Source organism: Pseudorca crassidens, chromosome 12 (genome assembly GCF_039906515.1).
Source record: "Pseudorca crassidens isolate mPseCra1 chromosome 12, mPseCra1.hap1, whole genome shotgun sequence".
Classification (NCBI taxonomy): Eukaryota; Metazoa; Chordata; class Mammalia; order Artiodactyla; family Delphinidae; genus Pseudorca; species Pseudorca crassidens.
In genome coordinates, this window is record NC_090307.1 from 49,059,716 (window position 1) to 49,082,167 (window position 22,452).

Sequence of the window (22,452 nt, forward strand, 5' to 3'; positions counted from 1 at the left end):
CTTTATAGATGAGTAAATGTGCAATTAGATGAATTAAATAAATTTCCCAAATGTTCATGGCTAGTAAGATATGAATCGGGGTTTTGATCTCAGGTCTTTTGACTTCAAAGCCTTGCTTAAGTCATTGTCATCAGAAGGAATAATTATATTTTGTTAGTGAAAACCAAAACAGTGAATGGATTGGGAACGTCTGTGAAAGAAGAAGCGTTGACCCTAGAACAACAGGCCCTCGCACATAGCAGGACTTAGTAACTATTCACTGCATTGCAAAAGACATCCACTTTGGCATAACTATGAAGCTTTGTAATTCTATGCATATATGTGTGTGTATATACATATGCACATGCATGTACATGTATACATGTGTGTATATGCATGTGTACGCATACATGTATGTATATAGGTATGCATGTCTATATGTGTATTATATATATAGTTTTTTTTATATAGGGCACATATGATTTTTATATACAAAACTTTTTGTGATTTGTTCCTTAATTTTCTGTGGCAGTGGTTTTCAAGCTATGATTTCCCCAATCCAATATCATCAGCATCACCTGGGAACTAGTTAGAACTACAAATTCTTGGGCCCCATGTAAGACCTAATAAATCAGAAATTCTGAGGGTGGAACCCAGAAAACAACAGTGTGGTAACAGGTTCTTTGGGTCACAAAATTTGAAACACACCACTAGTCTAGGGCCTATACTTTCTCCAGTCACACTCCACTACAGAAGTTTCCTCTAACCTGCCATGCTTGGCCGTACCTCCAGGTGGGTGCCTCTGCCTGGATGCCCATCATGATTGGTAGCCTGGCTGATACCTCCTCCGGACTCAGCTCCTCTCTCCTTACACATGTGCACACACGCAGGGGCCCAGATTCAGTCTATCAGTCACTCTTCTCGTCACACTGCTTTGTCACTGTCTGTCTGCTTGCCTGTATCTGCCACTCAGCTGGGAAGAGCTTAAGGCCAGAGACTTTGAATTCCCAGAGTGTGGCATATAGTAGGAGTTCAATATAATTTTTTGAGTAAATTAATAGCATTGAATTTTACTCTTGAAGGACTATGATGTGGAAGGGAATTCTATAATTTTTGAGTAAATCAAGGTATATTTGAAGGACTCTCTTGTGGAAAAGGAATCATAAAGAGACTTCAAGGAGAAAAGGATCACTGAGGGACCTGTCACAGAGGTGTTCAAGAAAAGACTGGAAAATCTCAAGGACTCTGCAACCCCTCTCCCCTTTGCCCTTCTAAACTGTGAGCTCCTTAAAGCCAATGACAGCATCCCATCCCCTGTCCATCCCCAGTCCCCAGCAGGGGCTGGTACAGTGCCTGGAACACAACGCATTCACCATAAGTGAATGAATGAATGAATGAATGAATGAACGAACAAGTTACTTAATGGCATGTGTGGGGTTTTCTTGTCGCTGCTGTTTTGTGTGCTTGAATGTTTTTTGCTGGAGAGACATCTATAGTTCTAGATCATCCAGTTGGCTAAGTATGCAAAATTTTAGGAGCACCAGTAAAGCACAGGGGGAAAAAAGTGACAGATATTTAGCTTTGATAAATTTATCCAACTTTTTGTAATCAGAAATGTTTTAAGAAAGCATTTTAACTACAGCATCCATATGTGTTTGGTGTTTTTTGGCTTCTTCCTCTCTTTTTCTTAATTATATATGGATGAAGAAACCAGGAAATGAGGCACTATAATCTTTTCAATGCTTAGAGGCTCTGAATCTAGCCCCTGGGCAGAGGCCAGACCATGAAAAGCCTTGTGGGTCTTGTTTACTCTGTGTAGGAGTTTGTACTTTATCTTGAAGGCAGCTGTAAGCCATTGAATGATGTTAAGGAGGGAAAATAACATAATAGATTTGTTTTTCTAAAGGTCACTCTGACTGCTGTGTGGAGGATTGATTGGGAAGCAGGAAGGGGAGGATGGAGACTGCAGTACAGAAGACCAGTTAAAAGAAATGTTGAAACCAATCAAGAGAGAGTTGATGAGAAGTTGCATTAGGGCTGTGTGACAGGATAGAGGGGAAAGGGACTGGCTTCAACAGATATTGAGAACATGAGCTCAGCCCACTGAATTTGCTGACAAAGATAAGGGGCTTGTCAAAAATTATTAGAGTTAGCTTTCAATGTAATAGTAATAATTAAATTGTCAGACCTCCGCTTCTACTGGATCTTCGCGGTTAGGTCATGGAAGCCTTTGTTAATTACAAAGCACTGAACACATACAATGTGGGATAATTACCCACAGAAATCATACCTTCAAATCCATGTGCCAGAGGCAAGCACTGAGCGTCTGAACATGAGTTCATGTTTACTGGTGTTCACCAGCAGGATTGTACATGTATCCCTGAACAATGAGCTTACTGTTCATTCTCAAGTGCTCATTACAATGGAAATTAGTAACACTTGAAAGATTGATGTCGCTCTACTCTAAACATGCCACTTAGCAAATACTTGGCTACAGCCCAGTAAGTCAGCAATTCACATGCTGATTAATGCCAGACGTGAGTGGCTATTTTTTTGTGAATGGAGTGAAGATGGGTGCCTCACCGTGAAGAATATACATCATATCTGCGTGAGTCACATCATATCTGCGTGAGTCACGAGCAAGGTTTTGTTTATAAGTCAGCATTTAGACGTGAAGGATTTGGCCTAGTTTTGCATATTTATGTTTTTAGCCCTGTAAAAAGGAGCATTTAGCTTCTTCTCACCAATACTTTTTTTTTCAAAACCAAAACCTTTTATTTATTTTTTCAGCTTGGTCTGGAGGAAAACTATTCTTTCTTTTTCTAATTTTATTGAAGTATAGTTGATTTACAATATCATATATTTCTGCTGTACAGCAAAGTGACTGTTATACGTATATAAATTCTTTTTTATATTCTTTTTCATTATGGCTTATCACAGGATATTGACTATAGTTCCCTGTGCTATACAGTAGGACCTTGTTGTTTATCCATCGTATATATCATAGCTTGCATCTGCTAATTCCACACTCAATCCTTCCCTCCCCCAAACCAAAAGCTTTTATTTAACATATAAAATTCAATCTGCAACCAATTCTCATTTCCCAAATCCACTTCTTAACTTGGGAAACTAGAAAAGAATGCAGTATTCCAACTCAGCTCTGAGAGTACGTGTAAAAATGAAGGAAAAAGGGGCCTCCTGACCTTAATCTGTTTCCATCAACAGCACAGAATTCTCCTTACATATTTAAGAGTCATTTTTATATAGATGACGATTGATCAACATTTTTTTTGTGTGTGCTGTACGCGGGCCTCTCACTGCTGTGGCCTCTCCCCTTGCGGAGCACAGGCTCCGGACGCGCAGGCTCAGCGGCCATGGCTCACGGGCCCAGCCACTCCGTGGCATGTGGGATCCTCCCGGATCGCTGCACGAACCCGTGTCCCCTGCGTCGGCAGGCGGACTCTCAACCACTGCGCCACCAGAGAAGCCCTGATCAACATTTTAAAGAAAGACAGGGAAAAAAAGGGAAAGGCACTCCCTATATTCTTTAAGATCCCTTCATTTTATGTATCCTTTCTGCGCTGGGACTTAGGACATAGACTATTCAGGCTTCTGTGTGGGCCGATGGGTCGCTATGAGACAATGCTATAGCTTCTTTCATACCGCTTTGCTCATTTTCTGCCCTTGGTAGAATATCCATTATTAACTGTTATAAATTATAAGATCTTTTTTTCTTCTCAAGAAAAGTGTGGACTTTCTTTTTTTTTAACAGATTTGGAACTGATAAGGCTGCCTGTCTGCCTTAGGCAGTTCTACCGGTAATTGAATCTGCATGCTGAAGTAGTAAACCCTCGGAATGTTTAGGGAAGGAAGTCTGATGTATGAAATGGAGTAAAGGCAGGTTGATGGAGAAGGGAAAATTCACTATTGTGAAACTTCCTGACTCCACCGTGTGAATTGTTGAATAACCAGACATTATAGTCTGTATTGAACATTAGTTCTGTCAAGATTTCCCGAGTGAAGAATTCCATTAATTCTATGTCTCTCTGGCCTCCACCTTATGTTTGGTACATAATAATGATTGCCATTATTAACTTTATTCATGGATTGATTTTATTATATAGTTGGATTAAACACTAGCTACTTGCAGTCAACAAGAATGTATTGAGAACTGAGGATTATAAAAATTAGTAAAACTTGCCTTTTTCCCTCAAAAAGCTTATAGTCTTGTCTGGAAGAAAGAGGAGTAAGTACATAACTGCAATAAAGCATCATAAATCTATGGTGGAGGGTTATATAGAAGTACAGAGGAGGCATACCTAAACTTGACAGGTCAAAGCGGTAGGGAAACAGAGGTTTCCTGGAGGAAGAAACATCTGTGCTGTCTTAATGGAGTCTTAGTGGATGCTAGGATAGAGGCTGGACATGGTAAAAACAGATGCAACCTCTTCAAAAGTAATTGGACGATACATGTCGAGTCAAAAAAATGTTTATACCTAAAATTTACATTCTTTGAGTCTTTAGTTTAAAAAAAATCTGAAATAGAAAAACAATTATATTTAAGAATGTCAATTACTTAGTTATTTGTAGTAACAGTATTGAAACCAGCAACAGAGGAACTTTAAAGGAAATTATAGTTTATCCACTAAAGGTCTATAGAGCAGACACTCATGATTTTTGCCAAGAATTTATTTCGACATTCGGCCATTTATTCTACAAATATTTATGGAACAGCCTATGCCAGGCACTGATCTAGGCTCTGTGTATACAAAGTCAAATAGACATGTTTTCTACTTGAAGAAGCTCATGGTAAACTGGGGAATACAGATGACTGAATTAACTTACAGGAAGGAGATGGTCTGGTCTCCATTGGTGGCCTAAACATGTTATTAGAATGTAACTGAGACCCACGTAAATCAAACTAGCTGGACATGTTAACAACAGTGTCCTACTGTATAGCACAGGAGACTATATTCAATATCCAGTGATAAACCATAATGAAAAGAACATGAAAAAAAGAATATGAAAAAGAATGTATATATATGTATAACTGAATCACTTTGCTGTACAGCAGAAATTAACACAACATTGTAAATCAACTATACTTCAATAAAATAAATTAAAAGAAAACAAACTAGCCAGCCATGTTAAGGTGCCTAAAGGGGACGGTGCAGGGCTTGAGTTCTGAATGACAAGAGGGGAGAAAGGAAATGGAAACATAGAAAATTTCTTCTTTTATAATGTTAGGTGGGAAATAAAAGCAGACTATACGATTGGATGTGCAGTTTGACCACAACTATATAAAACCAACCAACCAAAATAATTATATGCAGGAAAAGAGAACAAGAGAGACAGCGAAGAAATAGAGTGTTAGTCGTGGTTGTCTAAGGACAGTGGAACTATGGGTGATATTTTTCTCACTTCCCCTTTTTTGTCTTTCTCAAGTATCCTATTACGAACATATTGCTTTTATAATGAAAGAAAAAGATGCAAGAGGTTGTCAGCAGAAGGATAAAGGGCACAAAGTGTTCATATTTTACAGGAGAACTATTCATGGTCAAACTCTCACAACGAAACAGGATGGCCACATGTCCAGGACACAATTTCACAGGATGACGTTCTCAAGGATAAAAGACCCTTCTGTTCCCCGACGTACCGGCCCATTCTTAAAAAAATCAAAATACAAAAAAAAATACACAAGCATAGGGTGTGTTACATAAGCCACCAAGAAAATTCTTACCCTCTCTTGAATTCCCTTCTTTTTATAGAGAACACACATTGCTTAGCACTGAGCCAGGAACTGAATCTGCCATTTACTAAATGCATTAGTACCTTACACTTGCATAACACTGTAAAATTTATGAGGCATTTTCATATTTTTTTCATTTTATTTCTCCACAGCCCTGTGAGGTAGATAGGACCGATATTATCTTTCTCATTTTACAGCTGAAGAAAGTAAGACTTAGATGAAGTTTCTTGCTTCCGGTTACAAGGCTGGTAACTGTTGGAAGCAACACTGGAGCCCAGATTTCTTTCTGAACATTGTGTTTGTTCCTGGGTCACAAATACCAAATGGTAGGCAACTCTCTCTTCAACTAACAAAAGCAAACCAACATTCGTGAGGGCAGACAAGGTGGTTTATTTTTAACTTATGTGTTTGCTAGTTTCTAGAAGGGTTCTAGCATATAGATGTTCCATACATTTTGTTGGGGCAAAGAACAAAAGGATTATTAATACTCTGATTTAATACTTAATAAACATACAGATCCTAAATAAATCATCTGAATAGATATTGCCATTGTCCTTAAAGAATCTACTCTGAAGTGCAAGGAAGCAAAAAAAAAAAAAAATTATATTAACACAAAAAAATCAGAAAAAAGGGGAATGGAAGAGGGGTTGGTTAGAAAGAGTGAAAAGGAAATATTTGAGACAAAGAGATTCCTAATTAAATAAAGCAGAATAATTTATTATTAATTTCTGCTTTAAATCTGAGAAAAATAAATTGATATTCCACATTAAGCATCAATTTTTATTGAAAAAAAAAAGCATGGGAGAAGAGAGTGTCTTTCAGAATCATCAAAGTATGTCTTATTTCTAACGCAAGCACATACCTGCTCTCCTTCTGCTGTGTTTGAAAAGGGGGCTCATTTAGCATCACCGATGAACAGGAGAGTATTTCTGAGCTCCTGCTGAGCTAGTGAAGAATTTCTTTACACTTATTAAGGTAGCACATGTAATCATGCCCTAGTGACTTCAGTTATGTATGCCCTTTGAAAAATTTCTAATGACGTGTTGGACACCCTGCATATAAATGTCACCCTTTGGAATGAGAGTGAGAGTTTTACTCATTGGAATGTTCTCTGCTTGGCTTCAGTGTAAGATTATCCCTGATCTGATGAAAGCAAATAGTTCTCAGTAACTCCCTCCCAGATAATACTGCATATTCTTTTTCTGCCATCCATAAAGTAGTGGTAAATAGCTTAGCAATACACACAGGAGCAATTCTACTGATGGATAAGAAAATTAAATTGCGATCTGTGTGGCCCTAGACCTTTTAGATTGTTTTCAAAACTCATCACTGCAACAATGCTTTCCCCTATATTACTTTTGACCAGCATTGCAGACCTGGTTTTCTATGTATATGCGACGCATCTTTAAATCTATATCACTTTTTTTTTTTACAAATGACCTTTGGAAATGATTTCCGATAACTGCAGCCGACTTGAAGCTCAAGGCTTGGTAGTGAAAGGTCACTCTACATTTAGACTAAGTGTGGGTAGATTTTTACTCCCTACAGCAGGCTATTGCTTTAGGACCTGCTATCGTATTTGACCCAATCTTCTCTCTAACCCAAGCATTTAGACAGTTTCCAGCTGGGTTTTTTTAAACTTCTTTTTTTTAACTTCAGTAAAAATTAAATGGCTTTATATATTAGCACGTAACATATTTTCTTTAGAGATGCACATTTTCCTTAGAAATTTACAAAAATAGAACGGGGTATGCTTGTTGGACTTCTCCTAAAACAATTCTGTGACTTCACACAGGATACTTGTGGTCTAGGCCAGCCCCGCACACATTGATTGGAAGGGCATGGAGAACACACTCCGAGGCACAGGGCTCGCCAGATCTCTCATCTCCCTCTCATTCGCCTCTTCAAATAAGACTATTCCCTTATAAGGAGGGCGGGGGTGCGTGCAATAAAGCAGCTATGCAGTAACACTTTGTAGGGCTGCATGGTGGAGAATGCAAGGAGATGGATATTTTTTCCCTCTTCTAGACTCAGGAGCAATGCCCACTCCTCCTGCCTACAGCTTCCTTTTCTCACCAGCTCTGGGGGTTTCCCATTTGAGCTCTATGTGGATTCTGTACCTGTGACTGTCACGCAATGCAGCCTCTGCTGACGAGTCCCAGAGGTGCTTCTCTTCTTGTCCTATGAGATTCCGTCTGTGGTAGAGGACTCAAGGAACACGCAATAGAGTCAATCTCCTCCCTGTGTCTGGACAGGCTCTAGGACTGCTGGCGGCCAGAGTCCAGGGAGGAAACACCCCCCTACCCCTTGCCCCCCACCCCTGGGCCCTCGCCTCAGCTCTGCCCAGCTGGAAAGCAAAGTTGCTTCTGATCACTTGCCTTGTAGGGACCCAGAAAGGACTCTGGACTCGGTGTCAGAAGACCTGGGTTCCCATTCAGGATCTGCCATTCACCAGTTTTATGACTTGGAGCTAAATCGCTTGATCTTCTGTCTGAACAGAATGAGTTAATAAAATTAATTTCTGTACATTCGGTGAAACAACATCCAGGCTTGACACCCCTCTTTTCTAAATGAGTGTCTTTGTATCAGACTCCTCAGGGAGAAAGTAGGATTACTGCAGCTCTAATTCTGATTTCAAAGAAAGTGCCCAGATAATTCAGTCTGCCGTAGGAATGCACCGGAATAAAATGATTTCTTATATTCGTATAGCATTTTTTAAATTCTAAGTTGCTTTCATCGATCCCACTTACAGTAGCTCATTTAACCCTCCTGATTAGCATAGGTTTGGGGTACAATGTTGGAGCCCCTTTAGCATGCTTGACTGCTAACAGCCCCCTTCAGAGGGCTGTTCCCAAGCACCGGGTGCTTACCTAAGGCGGTGGATGCAACCCCTTCTTACGGCCAACATGGAAGTGTGTGGAAATACAGAAGGCCAGCTCCTTTGTCTCCAGGTGAAATAAATTCGGAGATGTAACTTATGCTCTTTGGCACCCCTCCCTCAAAAATCAGCCTGAGTCTAGCCCTTCTGGAATCACCCTTCCCCATCTTGCTTCCCCACCCCTTACTGGCTTCTCCTGGAAGCCCACCCTTACTACCTCACTTGCACCTGAAACCTTGGCTCAGGAGAACCTGATCTCATAAAGCAGTGGATTTAAACAGAAAAGTCAGGCTGACGGCACACAGTAGGTGTGCTATCAGGAGACCCATGTTGACACCTCTGCTACTTTACAGTTCTGTGGCCTGGAGCAAGTTGTCTGAAGCTCAGAGCCTCTCTCTCCTCGTTTGTAAAAGGAAAATAATAATCCCCACTCTGCCTACTGATAGGTTGTTGGGAGGATCAGACGAGATGGAGGATTGTGGAAGCGTTTGAGATCCACCAGACAGCATACAAGCATAAGGACATTAATTTTTAAGCTAAAACAAAAATTCAACCCAGTACTAAAATCATTAACACGTGTTCAGAAGAAAGCAACTCAACAGCAGTTTGAAGAATCAGAAAACATGCTTCCCACCTTGGTGTCCTCCCAACCTTCTTCCTGCCTCTCTCATCTAAATGTTCGCTCTTCTTTTAAGCAGTCCAGAAAGTCACTGGAGAAAGTGGAAATTAACTGTGTCTCAGTTATTAACCGTCCTCCACTGGTCGGAGGAATTTCCCCTGCCTACTAATGTGTCCACTACCTATTCCTGAACCCCGATTTTCATTTTATTAGTTCCTTATTTCTTTCATTTCAAAATATATTGGCTTTACAACTTTGAAAAGGAAATAGACATCTCAGGGAGATCCAGGTCATAGACCGTAGTTCAAATCCTCTACTTCAGGTTTGGTGGTGGTGTCATGAATTGATGGAACACAACAAAACAGGGTTAATAAAACACATGGCCCAGATAGTGGCTGGATTAGGAAGATCTCAATGTATTCCAAAGATCATGGCATGTGTGCAAAGTTTTTTTTTCCCACAAAGGCCCAATGAGATTCATGGTAAGATTTTATTTTTAATAAGGATCTAATTAGAGAGCTCAGCATGAGAGAGTTAGAAGACATGAGTAGTCAGTACAGTTTGGTATAAAAAGTATTTGTCGAGCACTTAGGCACTGGGGATAAAAGAAAGCATAGTACATAACCCCTGGTAAAGGAAACAGATGTAAAAACAGATCATTTAAATAGAATATGTTAAGTGCCCAGTAAGCTCAGAGCCAGTCTGAGGTTCCAAAAACAATTCACTATCTAAAGAATCACCTCCTCAAGTTTTTACGAGTTACTTGAAAGATCTCTTTAAATTCCCCTGGGACCATTTATCCTTTGACCTGCATCCTTGCCTCACTGACTCCAGCTTACCCTTTGGGACTCTTCATTCATTCGTCTGTTCATACACACATTTGTCAGGTAGCTAACTCTGCCAGATACTATTGTAGACACTGCTTAGAGCCAGGACGGACCCCCTCCCAGCTGTCTGGTCTCGGAGCTTACATTCCAGTGATCAGCAGCAGACAGTGAACAAAGAATTCAATAAGCAATAGAATTGTGGATTGTAATGAGGCCCATGAAGGAAATAGAGGGATGGGGTACCAGGAAAAACTAGGAGAGGCCTCCTTAAGCTACCTGGTCAGGGAAGGCCTCTCTAACATGAGACATTTGAGCTGAGACATGAAAAAGGAGAGACTGTTCTGGGTGAAGGGGGTGTCCAGCGAGGCTGGGAAGAACTTGGGGTCATCAAGCGAGCAGAAGGAAGCCAGTGTAGCTGGAGTTCATGAATAAGGATCAGGTGGCAAAGGATGCAACTGGAGCAAGGCAGACGCCATCACGGGGGCTGTGGGAAGAGACCACATTTCACTCTCAGTACCTGTGCAACCTTTGAAACTAAAACTGCATTTGAAAGCACATATACCAGAAAGGAAATCTGAAATCAGAGCCCGGGGAAAGAAAAAGTGTCATCAGCCCATGTGAGCTGCCATCGGCTCTCACCTGGATGACAATGGCAGCCCTCTCACCCCTCAAGAGTTCGTTCTTAACACAGATCCTTCTTAAGGTTAAGTGAAATCATGTCACTTTTCCGCTCAAAACCCCGCCACGGCTCCCTGAGTCATTCAGAGTAAAAGCCAGAATGCTTACGGTGGTCTCCAGGGTGCTACATGGCCTGGCCTCAGTTCCAAGGTTCCTGCCCATCCTCACCTGCCCTGGCCACACTAGCTTCCTTGCTGCTCCTCAAACACCCAGAGATGCTCTCAGTTTTGGGCTCCCGCTGGTCCCTCTGCCTAGAACCCTCTTTCCTGCATAGCCCCAACTAACTCCTTCACCTCCTTCAAGTCCTAGTTCAATGCCATGGCCTCCTGGACACCCCAGTTTACACTGCAGCCCTGCCGCCGTCTCCACCACAGCCTGACACTCCATCCCCCTGGCCCCACTCTACTTTCTCCTTTTCCGTAATGCTTATCATTGTCTAATATGTTCTACAGTTTACTTACCTATTGTCCCCGTAACTCATTTTCCGCCTCCCCCTCTAGAGTCTAGAAGAAGCCCCAGAGCCATGAGTGGTACCCACTGCCATGCAGGTCTGTCTCCTTCCAGATCTAGTGTAGGTGTCACTGTTTTCCTGATTCCTTGGATTTAGATGAGACTCTGTGACTTCTTTGGCCAGTAGAAGGTGAGCAGAAAGGATGAGTGCCACGTCTGGCAGAGCCCTTCATGGCAGACCACTCTTTCACGTCCCCTCCTCCCTCTGACCCGGCAGCCCACACCTTTCAAGGTGGAGGTTGCTCCATCAGGCTCGGTCCCTGGGTGAGTAAGTTGAGCAAAATCCCCCTGGCAGCCATTGAAGAACATACAGCGAGATCAAGGAATCAACCTTTCTTTAGAAACCACTGTAACTTGATGATCTTTGTTATTGCAGCATCACCTGGCCTAATCTGACCGACTCATTTGTTCAGTGATGCACCACAGGGACTTAGAACAGTGCCTAGTGTACGGCATGTGCCCAGTACGTGTTTGTAGAGTGAATTTCTGTCTTTACTCGTAAGTTTTTTTTTTTTTTTTGTGGTACGCGGGCCTCTCACTGTCGTGGCCTCTCCCGTTGCGGAGCACAGGCTTCAGACGCGCAGGCTCAGCGGCCATGGCTCACAGGCCCAGCCGCTCCGCGGCATGTGGGATCCTCCCGGACCGGGGCACAAACCCGTGTCCCCTGCATCGGCAGGTGGACTCTCAACCGCTGCGCCACCAGGGAAGCCCTACTTATAAGTTTTTATGTGGCATGTTTTCAATTTAAATATACTAAAGGTATCAATAATATCTGGAAACAGGCTTTATTCCAGACCTGGGCACCAATCAACAGGAAGCACCTACTGTGTGAGCTAGGATTTTCTCAGGGCTCCAGAGGAATAAGCCACTGTATCTGACGTAGTTGATGAGTCTGCAATCTAGTGGCAGAAGCAGCACACTTATCCGCATATACAAAGTCATGTGCAGTAGTAGGTGATACATCCTAGAATTATCTCAATTAAAATTATCCTGAGAATTCAGAGATGGAGGCAACCACTGAGAGGGAGACTGGTTAGCGAAGAGATGGGAGGCTACCTGAGCTGGGCCTTGAGGACTTGGACAAGCAGAAAGAGAAGCAGGGAGTGAGTACTCCTGCCTGGAGGAACAGTATCATCACACACAAGCAGGAACCAGTTTTGAAATATTAGACAGTAGCATAGACTACCGTGGTTAGAGGCCAGACTGTAAGGCTAGACTTCCTCGATTGAAATCCTGGCTGTCGATGTGACTCTGTGACTCTGTGGCTCTGTGACTCTGATAAGTCTGTTAACTTCTCTGTGCCTCGACTTCCTCATTTGTAAAATGATAGTCATACGAGTCCCTACCTCAGAGGGTTGTTGTGAGGATTAAATGAGTCAATACATGCAGGGTTTAGGATAACTCCTTGCAGAGAGGGAGTGTTGGTTTGGAAAGAAGAGTTGAGAATTGTGCAGACCTCAGATTTTGCAGGATCTTGAGTCTGAGGTGAAGTTGTGTCTTGTTCATTCTGTAGGCAGAAATACTTTCCACTAGCAGATCAAAGGTTTTTATCAGAAAGCGATAGACAGTGAATATTATAGCCGGGTGAATAGGAGCTGAAAAGCGGAGGCCGAGAGCCTGGTTTGAAGGCAGATGCGACCATCTTGTTGGCGGGAAACTGGAAGTACATGCCCCAGTCATGGCCGTGGCAAGGAAGAGACCAGCGCTGAAGACATTCTGGAGAAGATGCTCTTGTACCACCAACAGACAGGCTAGGAAAGAGAAGAACAGCAAAAAGGATCCAAAGGTTTCAGGGTCTGGTGACTTAAAGATATAATGATAACACTGGCCAAAATGGTCAAGAGCAAAGGGGAGCAGATTTTAAGGGAAAGATGACAAATTCTATTTTCAACACTGCAGTATCAAGGTCAAGCTATTTAGAAGGAAATTGGATACAATAAACTAAAGCTTAACTAACTTGGGGCTATGCTCAAATGTCACTCTGAAAACCTTCCCCAAACAGCCTATCTCAAATATCTCTCTCCTCCCCTCACTGTCTATCTTATCACCTAATTTATTTTCTTCATTCCACTTCACGGCACAATATTACATTACATATTTGTTGATTTGCTTATTGTTTGTTTCCTTCCACTTTCTATAACGTAAGCTCAGTAAGAACAGGGACCTGTTCATTCTTCTCCATTGCTCTATTCTCAGAGCCTAGGACAGTGCCTGGCCCTGTAGTCTTTCAGAAACTATCTTGGGGAATAAAATCATTTTTATCTGTGAGCCCAGCTGCCAAATATATACTAACAGCCAGAGGTCACCTTCAGCCTGTGCAGAGGCTTTCATCCTTATATTATTTAGGAATTAACAGGAAAAAAAAAGAGGAATAAAGAAGGAAGGCTAGGGCTTCCCTGGTGGCGCAGTGGTTGAGAGTCCGCCTGCCGATGCAGGGGACACGGGTTCGTGCCCCGGTCCGGGAAGATCCCACATACCGTGGAGCAGCTGGGCCCGTGAGCCATGGCCGCTGAGCCTGCGCGTCCGGAGCCTGTGCTCCACAACGGGAGAGGCCACAACAGCGAGAGGCCCACATACCAAAAAAAAAAAAGGAAGGCTAAATAGTAAAGCATTAAAAAATAAAGATGTGTGAATTCAAACAAGAATAGACAAAGAAATCAACAGAGCGTATTTGAGAGGAGATCTGAACTCATGTGGATATTTTGTGTACGGAAAGCTGGCATTTCAAATCAGTGGAGGAAAGATGTGTTCTTCTCACAATAGTTTGGGCAAAACTGGTTAGCCATCTAGAAGGAAAAATGTATTTGGGTCTTTTCCTAAAGCATTGCACCAAAATAAATTTTAAGCATATCAAAATTTTAAATATAAGATAAGGAATCATCAAAAAATAATAAATCATAAAAGTACTGGAAGAAAATAGCTGATGTTTTAAAACAGCCATGAATTAGGAAAAGCCTTTCTAAGAATGGCAGGAAATGCATGTAGCATAGCAGAACGTTTAATAAATTGACTTCAAAAATAGTAAAAATGTGTACACAAAAATATATTTCCCATGATCCAAGTTAAAAGACAGCAAAAAGTTACAAGTCCTTCAGAATTTGGCACACAAATATCTGATTTCTTTAATGTGCAATGAACTATTATAGGATATGATTTTTTTTTTTTTCGTACGCGGGCTCCCATTGCGGGGCACAGGCGCCGGACGCGCAGGCTCAGCGGCCATGGCTCACGGCCCCAGCCGCTCCGCGGCATGTGGGATCTTCCCTAACCGGGGCACGAACCCGTGTCCCCTGCATCGGCAGGCGGACTCTCAACCACTGCGCCACCAGGGAAGCCCTCACTCCCTATTTTTTTAATGCCAATTAAAGCCACGAAATAGCGATGGCAAGGATTTCAAAGCTTGATAACACTCAAGACTAAAGGATGTGGGAAAGACACACTCTCATACATTGCTGGTGGGAGTGTAAATTTGTTAATTTTTTTATGGTCATTTGGCAATAGCAACCAAAATTTTTAATTTACATACCCTTTGTCCAAGCAATTCCCATTCTAAGAATTTAACCTACAGAATATACTTGTATGAGTACATGAAGATAAAAGAAAGTTCATTGACAAATTGCTTGTAATTAAAAAATTTCTAAACACATACCATAGCTACCTGCTAAAAAGTGACAGGACTTCTATTCAGTAGAATACAAAGCAATTATTAAAAACAATGGGGTATGTCTGTGTGGATTGACAGAGAGATTTTACAATATACTATTAAATAAAAGAAAAAAAAAGAAGTTTCTTAACCGCACATATAGCATGGCCCCATTTGTTAAAAGCAAAAAGACAAATGTAAAAATCCTTGTATGTACAACAGAAACTTTCAGAATACTATACAAAAAGCTATTAACTGTGGCTGCCCAGTTAACAGCTTTGGGGAGAGAGTAATACTGGGGGTGAGGTGACGCTTTGAATTTTCACTTTATTTTTTTCTCAATATTGGAAATTTTTTCACAAAGAATAAGCCTACCTTCAGAATTTCATAAGAGAAAGGGTAAAACCTTCAATACTTAGGTCACACTATTCTTATGACCCATCCCTCGAAAAAGTGTACCTGTAGAGTTTGCTTGATTATTCCTGAGATTATGTGAATCCTCGGGCTAGTCCAAGACATCTGCCAACTAGAACATTAGAAGATTGTATAGATTTCCAGAATCTTTCAAACTTCTGCAAAAACTTCTGTGAATCTTTTTCAGAGAGCAAAAATTAAAGTCTTGTTTTTATATCACCGGCGATCACCAAAAATCAGCCAGGGAGAACCTAAAATACTAAAATAATTCATATGCCTCAGCATAGCTAACTGGCCTTCACTTGTCCAGTTGATACCTAGGCAGGATAATTTCCAGCATTGCCGAGGGAACTAGGAAACTGATGGGACAGCTGAGAAGACATGACAGGAAAATTTGTGATTAATTCATTGGAAAGCCAAACAGTTATAAACAACTATATAAATGCATGTGTGTATGCACGTATATGTGTGTGCAAGTGAACATATTTGTGTGCAAGAGAGTGAGATTCTAAACCAGTATTAGCATTTTATCAAGGACTTGATTTCAATCAAAAAGTACTGTATGCAATATTTATATTCCTGCCTTGTTGTTTCAAAGAATTTAACACGGGGAAATGAATTGTTTTAAATCCTCAAAGTACTAGATTACTATTCTTGCAATTTAAAATGAATGTATATTTCTGGTTTAGAGTGCACCACAAGAAGAACATACTTTTTTCAAGGTTTGACTCACTTTTGCTGTGCCTGATCTTTTCCAAGGACTTAAAGAGATTTCTTTAGAAAAAATGAAAGTATCCTATCAATTATAGTTATTCTTTGATTTTTTTTGCAATAGCTGTCGTAGCAATGGTTTTCATAAAGCATTTCACCTTTTCAACTCACCAACAAAATTCTTATTCAAAATGATTAACAACATTGAATTTTTTTAACTTACGTTTCCCACCCTAAATGATCAGTTGGGATTATCAATTGGGAATGCTGGAGACTTTAGAAAGAAACAAGACAATTAGTTGAGAAGAATGAAAGCATCATTATGAATATACTAGAATATATTTTTGTGTGTTTGTTTGTTTGTTTGTTTGCGGTACGCGGGCCTCTCACTGCTGTGGCCTCTCCCGTTGCGGAGCATGGGCTCCGGACGCGCAGGCTCAGCGGCCATGGCTCACGGGCCCAGCCGCTCCGCGGCATGTGGGATCTTGCCGGACCGGGGCACGAACCCGTGTCCCCTGCATCGGCAGGCGGACTCTCACCCACTGCGCACCAGGGAAGCCCTAGAATATATTTTTGCTAAGCATGTAGCATTAGGCGTACAGACGAAGATAGACCATCCACAGGTCTGTTGTGTTTTAATTGCCAGTGTCATTACACTGGGTGGTAGAGTCAGGATTCCAGAGGGCTTTTGTTCTTTGCCCACTTCTTCAATGCCATTTGCTTTCTACTGAGAGGTGTTTCTTTCCTGGGTCCCTCAATAGGCCAGCCACTTGATCACAAGACCCTCGGATCCCTGTGAATTTATTCATCATCTGCTGATACTCATAGAAGAGTTTGTTACCATTACTGTTGCTGCAGGACTGAAGAGTGAACCTATTTTAAGCTCCCCCAGGCACTTGATACACTTTATTCATTTAATCTTCACAACAGTGTCTTGAAATCCGTTCTATTTTTATCCACATCTCTCTGATTTGCAGTCCTTCGCTTAGAGACGTTAAATAACTTGCCCAAGTTTGCACAGCTAATCCATGGCAGTGCTCGAACTTGAACTCAGGTCTGTGGATGCCAAAGCCCATGCCACCGGCCAAGGGCAAGCCAGATGGCCCTCTGCCTGGGGATGCTGGTCTATAAAGTGCACAGAACATCACTGAAGTAAACGGGTCATGTGTCATCAGTTCACTCATGTTTCCACACACAAATCTTCATGTAATTATAAGCTGGTGGCCCTCCCACCAAAACAGACTGCTCTTGCAAGGGTAAATAACACTCCCTGGGAACCAGGACGTGTTACCTGAGATGAGGATTTTTGTGAAACCCAAGGCAAGTTGCCCAGTGCCGCTTCAGGCTGTGAACCACCAACAAGGTGACATTACCTGCGGGCCATAGTCCAGCCACAGTGAAAATTCTAAACCCAAGTAATGCCTGGCCTGTGCTGTTAACTGGGAGTGAGTCCTTGTATTAAGTTTTACATTGTTTAATAAGTTTCCCAAGACGGTGCTGACTTTGGCCAATTACGGGTAATGAAGGGAGACAACAGATCACTATTCTGAACAGACAAAAGGAGATGTGTCTCTTATTTTCTAGACCAAAGAGCCTGCCGTCTTGACCTGGCCTTACCTCTGACCATGAAGGAAAAAGACCTCCTATATTACACCTCTTCTTGCACATTTGTTTGCTGCATCGTTTCTTTCCCATGATGGTACCTTGTGCACCACTGTGAAATACAGGATCAACCCTGCACAATTCCTTTGCCCTAAAAGGGCACTGCTCAAAGTTTTCCCTTCTCCAAGACAGGGCTTTCCATCCTTTTCCTATCGCCACACACCTGCTATCGGTGGTACTGGTGTGGAATGCACATGCACTTGGGTGGTGAGAAGATAGATGGGGATACTGGAGGGGGCGGACAAAGGGCCCTGAGACCTGGGAGCGGGGGTGGGTCAGCATCCTGGCACAGATGTTTCCTCTTCACGGCGCCCTGCCTGAGAGGCTCTGCCATCAGAAACACTAGATTTTCCATTACTATACTCTGGGCCTGGCTTTGACTTTCTCACTTACTGCAAATGCATCAAGAAAAATAAAACACCTATAATTAATGTGCATTAAGTGGGAAAAAGAAATTTGAAATCTAAAATGATCATATTTGTTTCTGGAGGAGAAAAAAAGTGACTTCTCCCCGCCCCCTGCCGGGGACTGGCGCAAACAGACCAAAACACACCGAAGCAGAGATAGCCTGTCCTTCCTGAAGTACCAGTCCAGTAACCAGATGGGCGGTTGAGAAAGAATGGACACTTTATGTAACAATATCTTGTTAGGGGCTTAACTGAAACATAAGAAAAGAGCTGCCTCTGAGTATATCCATAAATTATTGCACTAATTTCTGAGTGACTAAATTAAATGTGAGTGATGGAGTAAAGTACACGATATGGATTTAGATTTGGTCTCCAGTTTTTATAGAGCTTTGCAACTTTAGTAAATGTCAGACTTGTGTTAGTTGCATCAAGGTCTCAGTTCTGCTTCTCTGATATTAATGTAATTTGTGGTTTCTTTCTCAATTTACCTAAAATTTTCTTCTTATAAAACTAGGACTTTGCTGCACTGGCTACAGGTACTTGGATCGTGTAAGCATTTCCCTCTTCCCTCCCTCATGTTGCAGTAAGTCAAAGAGATAATGCACATAGTAACAGTGAGTGCATTTATTGAGGAATTACTGTGTGCCAGGCACTGTGCTAATTATGAGACATGCGTTATATCATTCAGTCCTCAGGAAAACCTCATGAGGGAGGTATTATTCTGATAACCTCATTTTAGAGGAAGAAATCAAGGTTTAGAGATGCTAGGTAAATTGTCTTAGGTCACGCAGCTGGTAAATAGAAGCATGGGTACTGAACCCCAGGTCTGTCTGACACCCTGTCTGTGCCCCTAATCATTACATTCTGGGGCTACAGGATATTCCTTAAGTTGTAATAGGTGCTTACATATGAGGAGACGCATAAAGAGTTGTTTCACTTACTATTATTATTTTTTAATCCTCTTTAAAACTACAAGCTTGAATCTGTGCCGCCCGGCACCCTAGGGCTCTGTGAAGTTTTTCCATTTGAACAGCTGGGGGAGCTTGTAGGCAGGTCATCTTTTCATTCTCTGTGTTCTTACAAACAGACCCAGTGGCTCCGTAATAGGCAGGAGCATCAGCTTTTAGGTCTAGTCCCAGTGATGACTTACCAGGCTGCAGGGTTCTAGAAGCTTTGAGCCTTACCTAAAGGGTGCGTCTAGAGGAAGACAAGGTGCAGAAGCAGCTCCTCGGTCTGTGGTGTCCCTGGAAGCGGCAGAGGAGTGGGTCTTTGAAGTAATGTTTTGGTGAAGTGAGACTTTGTCAAATACTTTGAAAGGAGGCAGCCCGAGGCCACGACAGGCACACTGTGTATAAAGATAGGCCAGCCTGGGTTGGAAGCTGGCTCCGTCAAGGAAGGGGTTTGGGTTCACTGTGCTCACTCTTTATCCTCAACAAAGTGTCTGGTACTTAATATGCCCTCAGTGTTTGCTGAATGAATGAATGAGTAAATCAACTTATTGAAGCCTTGATTTCCTCATCTAAGTGATGGGTGTTTCCCTAAAAACATCAGCCCTTGAGTTTAAAACAAACAGACAAACAAAAAGCCTTATCATTGTAAGACCAATTATGTTTCTCCAGCTCCATCCCATCTCAATAAAGATTTCTAGAAGTCTTCAGAGTTTGTCCTACCTGACGCCAACACAGTACCATCTACCACTTGCCAGTTTTCTCCTCGTTTTATCAGACACCTGTACAGGTATTTGCTGCAGTGGCCTTGATCCCGGTGCCCAGGTGATATGCCAGCCACCCCAAGGGATGCTGCCATCCTTCAGCCCCATCAATGCCCAGCTGGATTGCAGATGCCCTCAGGCAAAAGCCACCAAGTATCAGTAATGTCCCAAAGGAAACAGAGGCCACACTCAGGTTGAGATAAGTTAAAGAGGAACTATTTAGAAAGGAACTGCTTCCAAAATGTGGGGTGGGGGGAAGGAGCGGACCACAAGAGGTAAAGGAGTAACCGCAGCTTAGAGATGGGAGAGTTGTTACCGCCCCAGGTTGGAGAGATAGGAGGAGAAAGGGAGAGTTCTGTTAAGAGTACATCTATCTCCATTTAAATGCTTCCTCCTTCGAGAAGTTTTTCCTGCCACCCCCTGGCCAACATTGGCCCTCCTTCCCCACTGTCCTGACTGTACTCTGCCTTACAGAGTACAAGTATGACAAGTATCACACTGGAATTCTCCTGTGTTTGTCTCCCTGCCGGACTATGGGGAGAGATGGATCAATCCTCAATTTTTGTTTCACCGTATCCAGCCCAAGATCAACGCAAAGTAGACTTTCAAACACAAGCGTGTCTTGAATGGGTAAGGAAACAGATGAACGGATAAAGGAATGAACGCTTGTCCTAATGTGCAAAAAAAGGTATGTCAAAGCCTCAGCTATGCCTTCTTATCCAAACAGAAATATCGTTCTCTTGAGATTGATGAAGAACATTTCTAGTAAAACGCTTTTTTTAAAAAAACCAGATGTGTCTAAATTAATAGTGAATCACCCCTCTCCAAGCAAGCCCCACATGTACCGAAGTGTTCAAGTGTATCTCTTCTGACTTCTTTATTTGTATATAGATACATGTACTTTTTAAAGCAGACTAGTTATATGCACTGTTCTGAGAACACAGTGAAGATGTTGTTCTATATCATTATGTACAGATTTGACTTTATTATTTTTAATAGCTACACAGAGGTATGTCTTTCCAAGAACGACACTGATGGCAGAAACCAGGAAAGGAATGATGGCAGCCTCAGAAGCCAGGAGGCTGGGCTCACCACTACCCAGCTCTGTGGTCTTAGCCACATTAACTTTTTTTTTTTTTAATAAATTTTTTTTAATACATTTTTTATTTTTTTGGCTGAGTCAGGTCTTAGTTGCTGCACGTGGGGTCTTCGCTGAGGCATGCGGGATCTTTTGTTGCGGCACGTAAGCTTCTCTGTAGTTGTGGTGTGCGGGTTTTCTCTCTAGTTGAGGCGCACGAGCTCAGTAGTTGTAGCACGCAGGCTTAGTTGCCCCGCAGCATGTAGGATCTTAGTTCCCCAACCGGGGATCTAACCCGCTTCCTCTGCTTTGGAAGGCGGACTCTTTACCACTGGACCACCAGGGAAGTCCCCACATTAACTCCTATAAGCCTCAGTCTGCATCATCAGCACAGCTGGAGATACCAATAGCCTTTTCTCAGTCAGAGTGTGGACAAGGCATGGGATGTGCCTGGCATGGTACTAGGATATTGTAAGGGCTCCCTAAATACTAGCCATTGCAATCACTACCTCATCATTTTATTGCCTTAACATCGTAAACAAGTAAAGGCAAATGACAAATTAGGAAAAATATCCACAAAATGTATGATGGGCAAAAATTAATATTAACAAGAGAAAAGCTTCTATTAGAAAAGGGAGCTAGGGAAATGAGTAGAAGAAGAACTATCAGTGCCCTTTAAACATATAAAAATGTTCATCCTCACTAGTAAAAAATGAACCAAAGTCAAAACAATTGGATTGCGTAAACAGCATGCTTCCTAAAAAGTTGTTATCATTTTTTAAAATTCAGAGTTGACAGAAGTGCTGGGAAATAGGCTTATAGGAAGATTCTTAGTATTAGACCCTTAGTAAAGCTATAATCTGTCAACTCCACTTCTAGGGATTGTGCTGGGGAAAAGACATATATGTGCTCAAAGATACATTCATATGAGCACCCCTCACAGCATTTCATATAATAGGGTTCTCTCCCCACCCAAAATAAGATAGTAGAATAAACATTTCAAGAGGGGGACTAAAGAAACGTTGGTATATTAAAAAACATACAAGTAGCCATTCAAAATGATATAGATTGAGAATGTTTAGCAGCAGGCAAAGATTATTCATAAGATATTCTGTAAGTGAACAAAAATGTTTTTGTAATGTATATTTAGATGAGTTTTTTTTTTTTTTTGGTCTATTTTTGCTTCTTTCCAATAGAATACATTCGATCACACTTTTTTAATATACAGCAGGTTCTTATTAGTCATCAATTTTACACACATCAGTGTATACATGTCAATTCCAATGGCCCAATTCATCACACCACGATCCCCACGCCCCCGCGGCTTCCCCCCCTTGGTGTCCATACATTTGTTCTCTACATCTGTGTCTCAACTTCTGCCCTGCAAACCGGTTCATCTGTACCATTTTTCTAGGTTCCACATACATGCGTTAAAATACGATATTTGTTTTTCTCTTTCTGAGTTACTTCACTCTGTATGACAGTCTCTAGATCCATCCACATCTCAACAAATGACCCAATTTCGTTGCTTTTTATGGCTGAGTAATATTCCATTGTATCTATGTACCACATCTTCTTTATCCATT

General features: G+C 41.8%; 1 protein-coding gene and 1 long non-coding RNA gene across 2 annotated transcripts in view; one reads left to right on the forward strand and one right to left on the reverse strand.

Moving 5' to 3' along the window:
• The window catches only part of LOC137203385 (uncharacterized), an 85,002-nt gene extending 78,309 nt beyond the window's left edge, over positions 1-6,693 (reverse strand). The window contains exon 1 of the long non-coding RNA XR_010933072.1: positions 6,591-6,693. This is a non-coding gene — a long non-coding RNA (uncharacterized lncRNA). The remainder of the gene's footprint in view (positions 1-6,590) is intronic.
• Positions 1-22,452, forward strand: part of CHST9 (carbohydrate sulfotransferase 9) — a 232,625-nt gene that overhangs the window by 174,157 nt on the left and 36,016 nt on the right. The window lies entirely within an intron of this gene.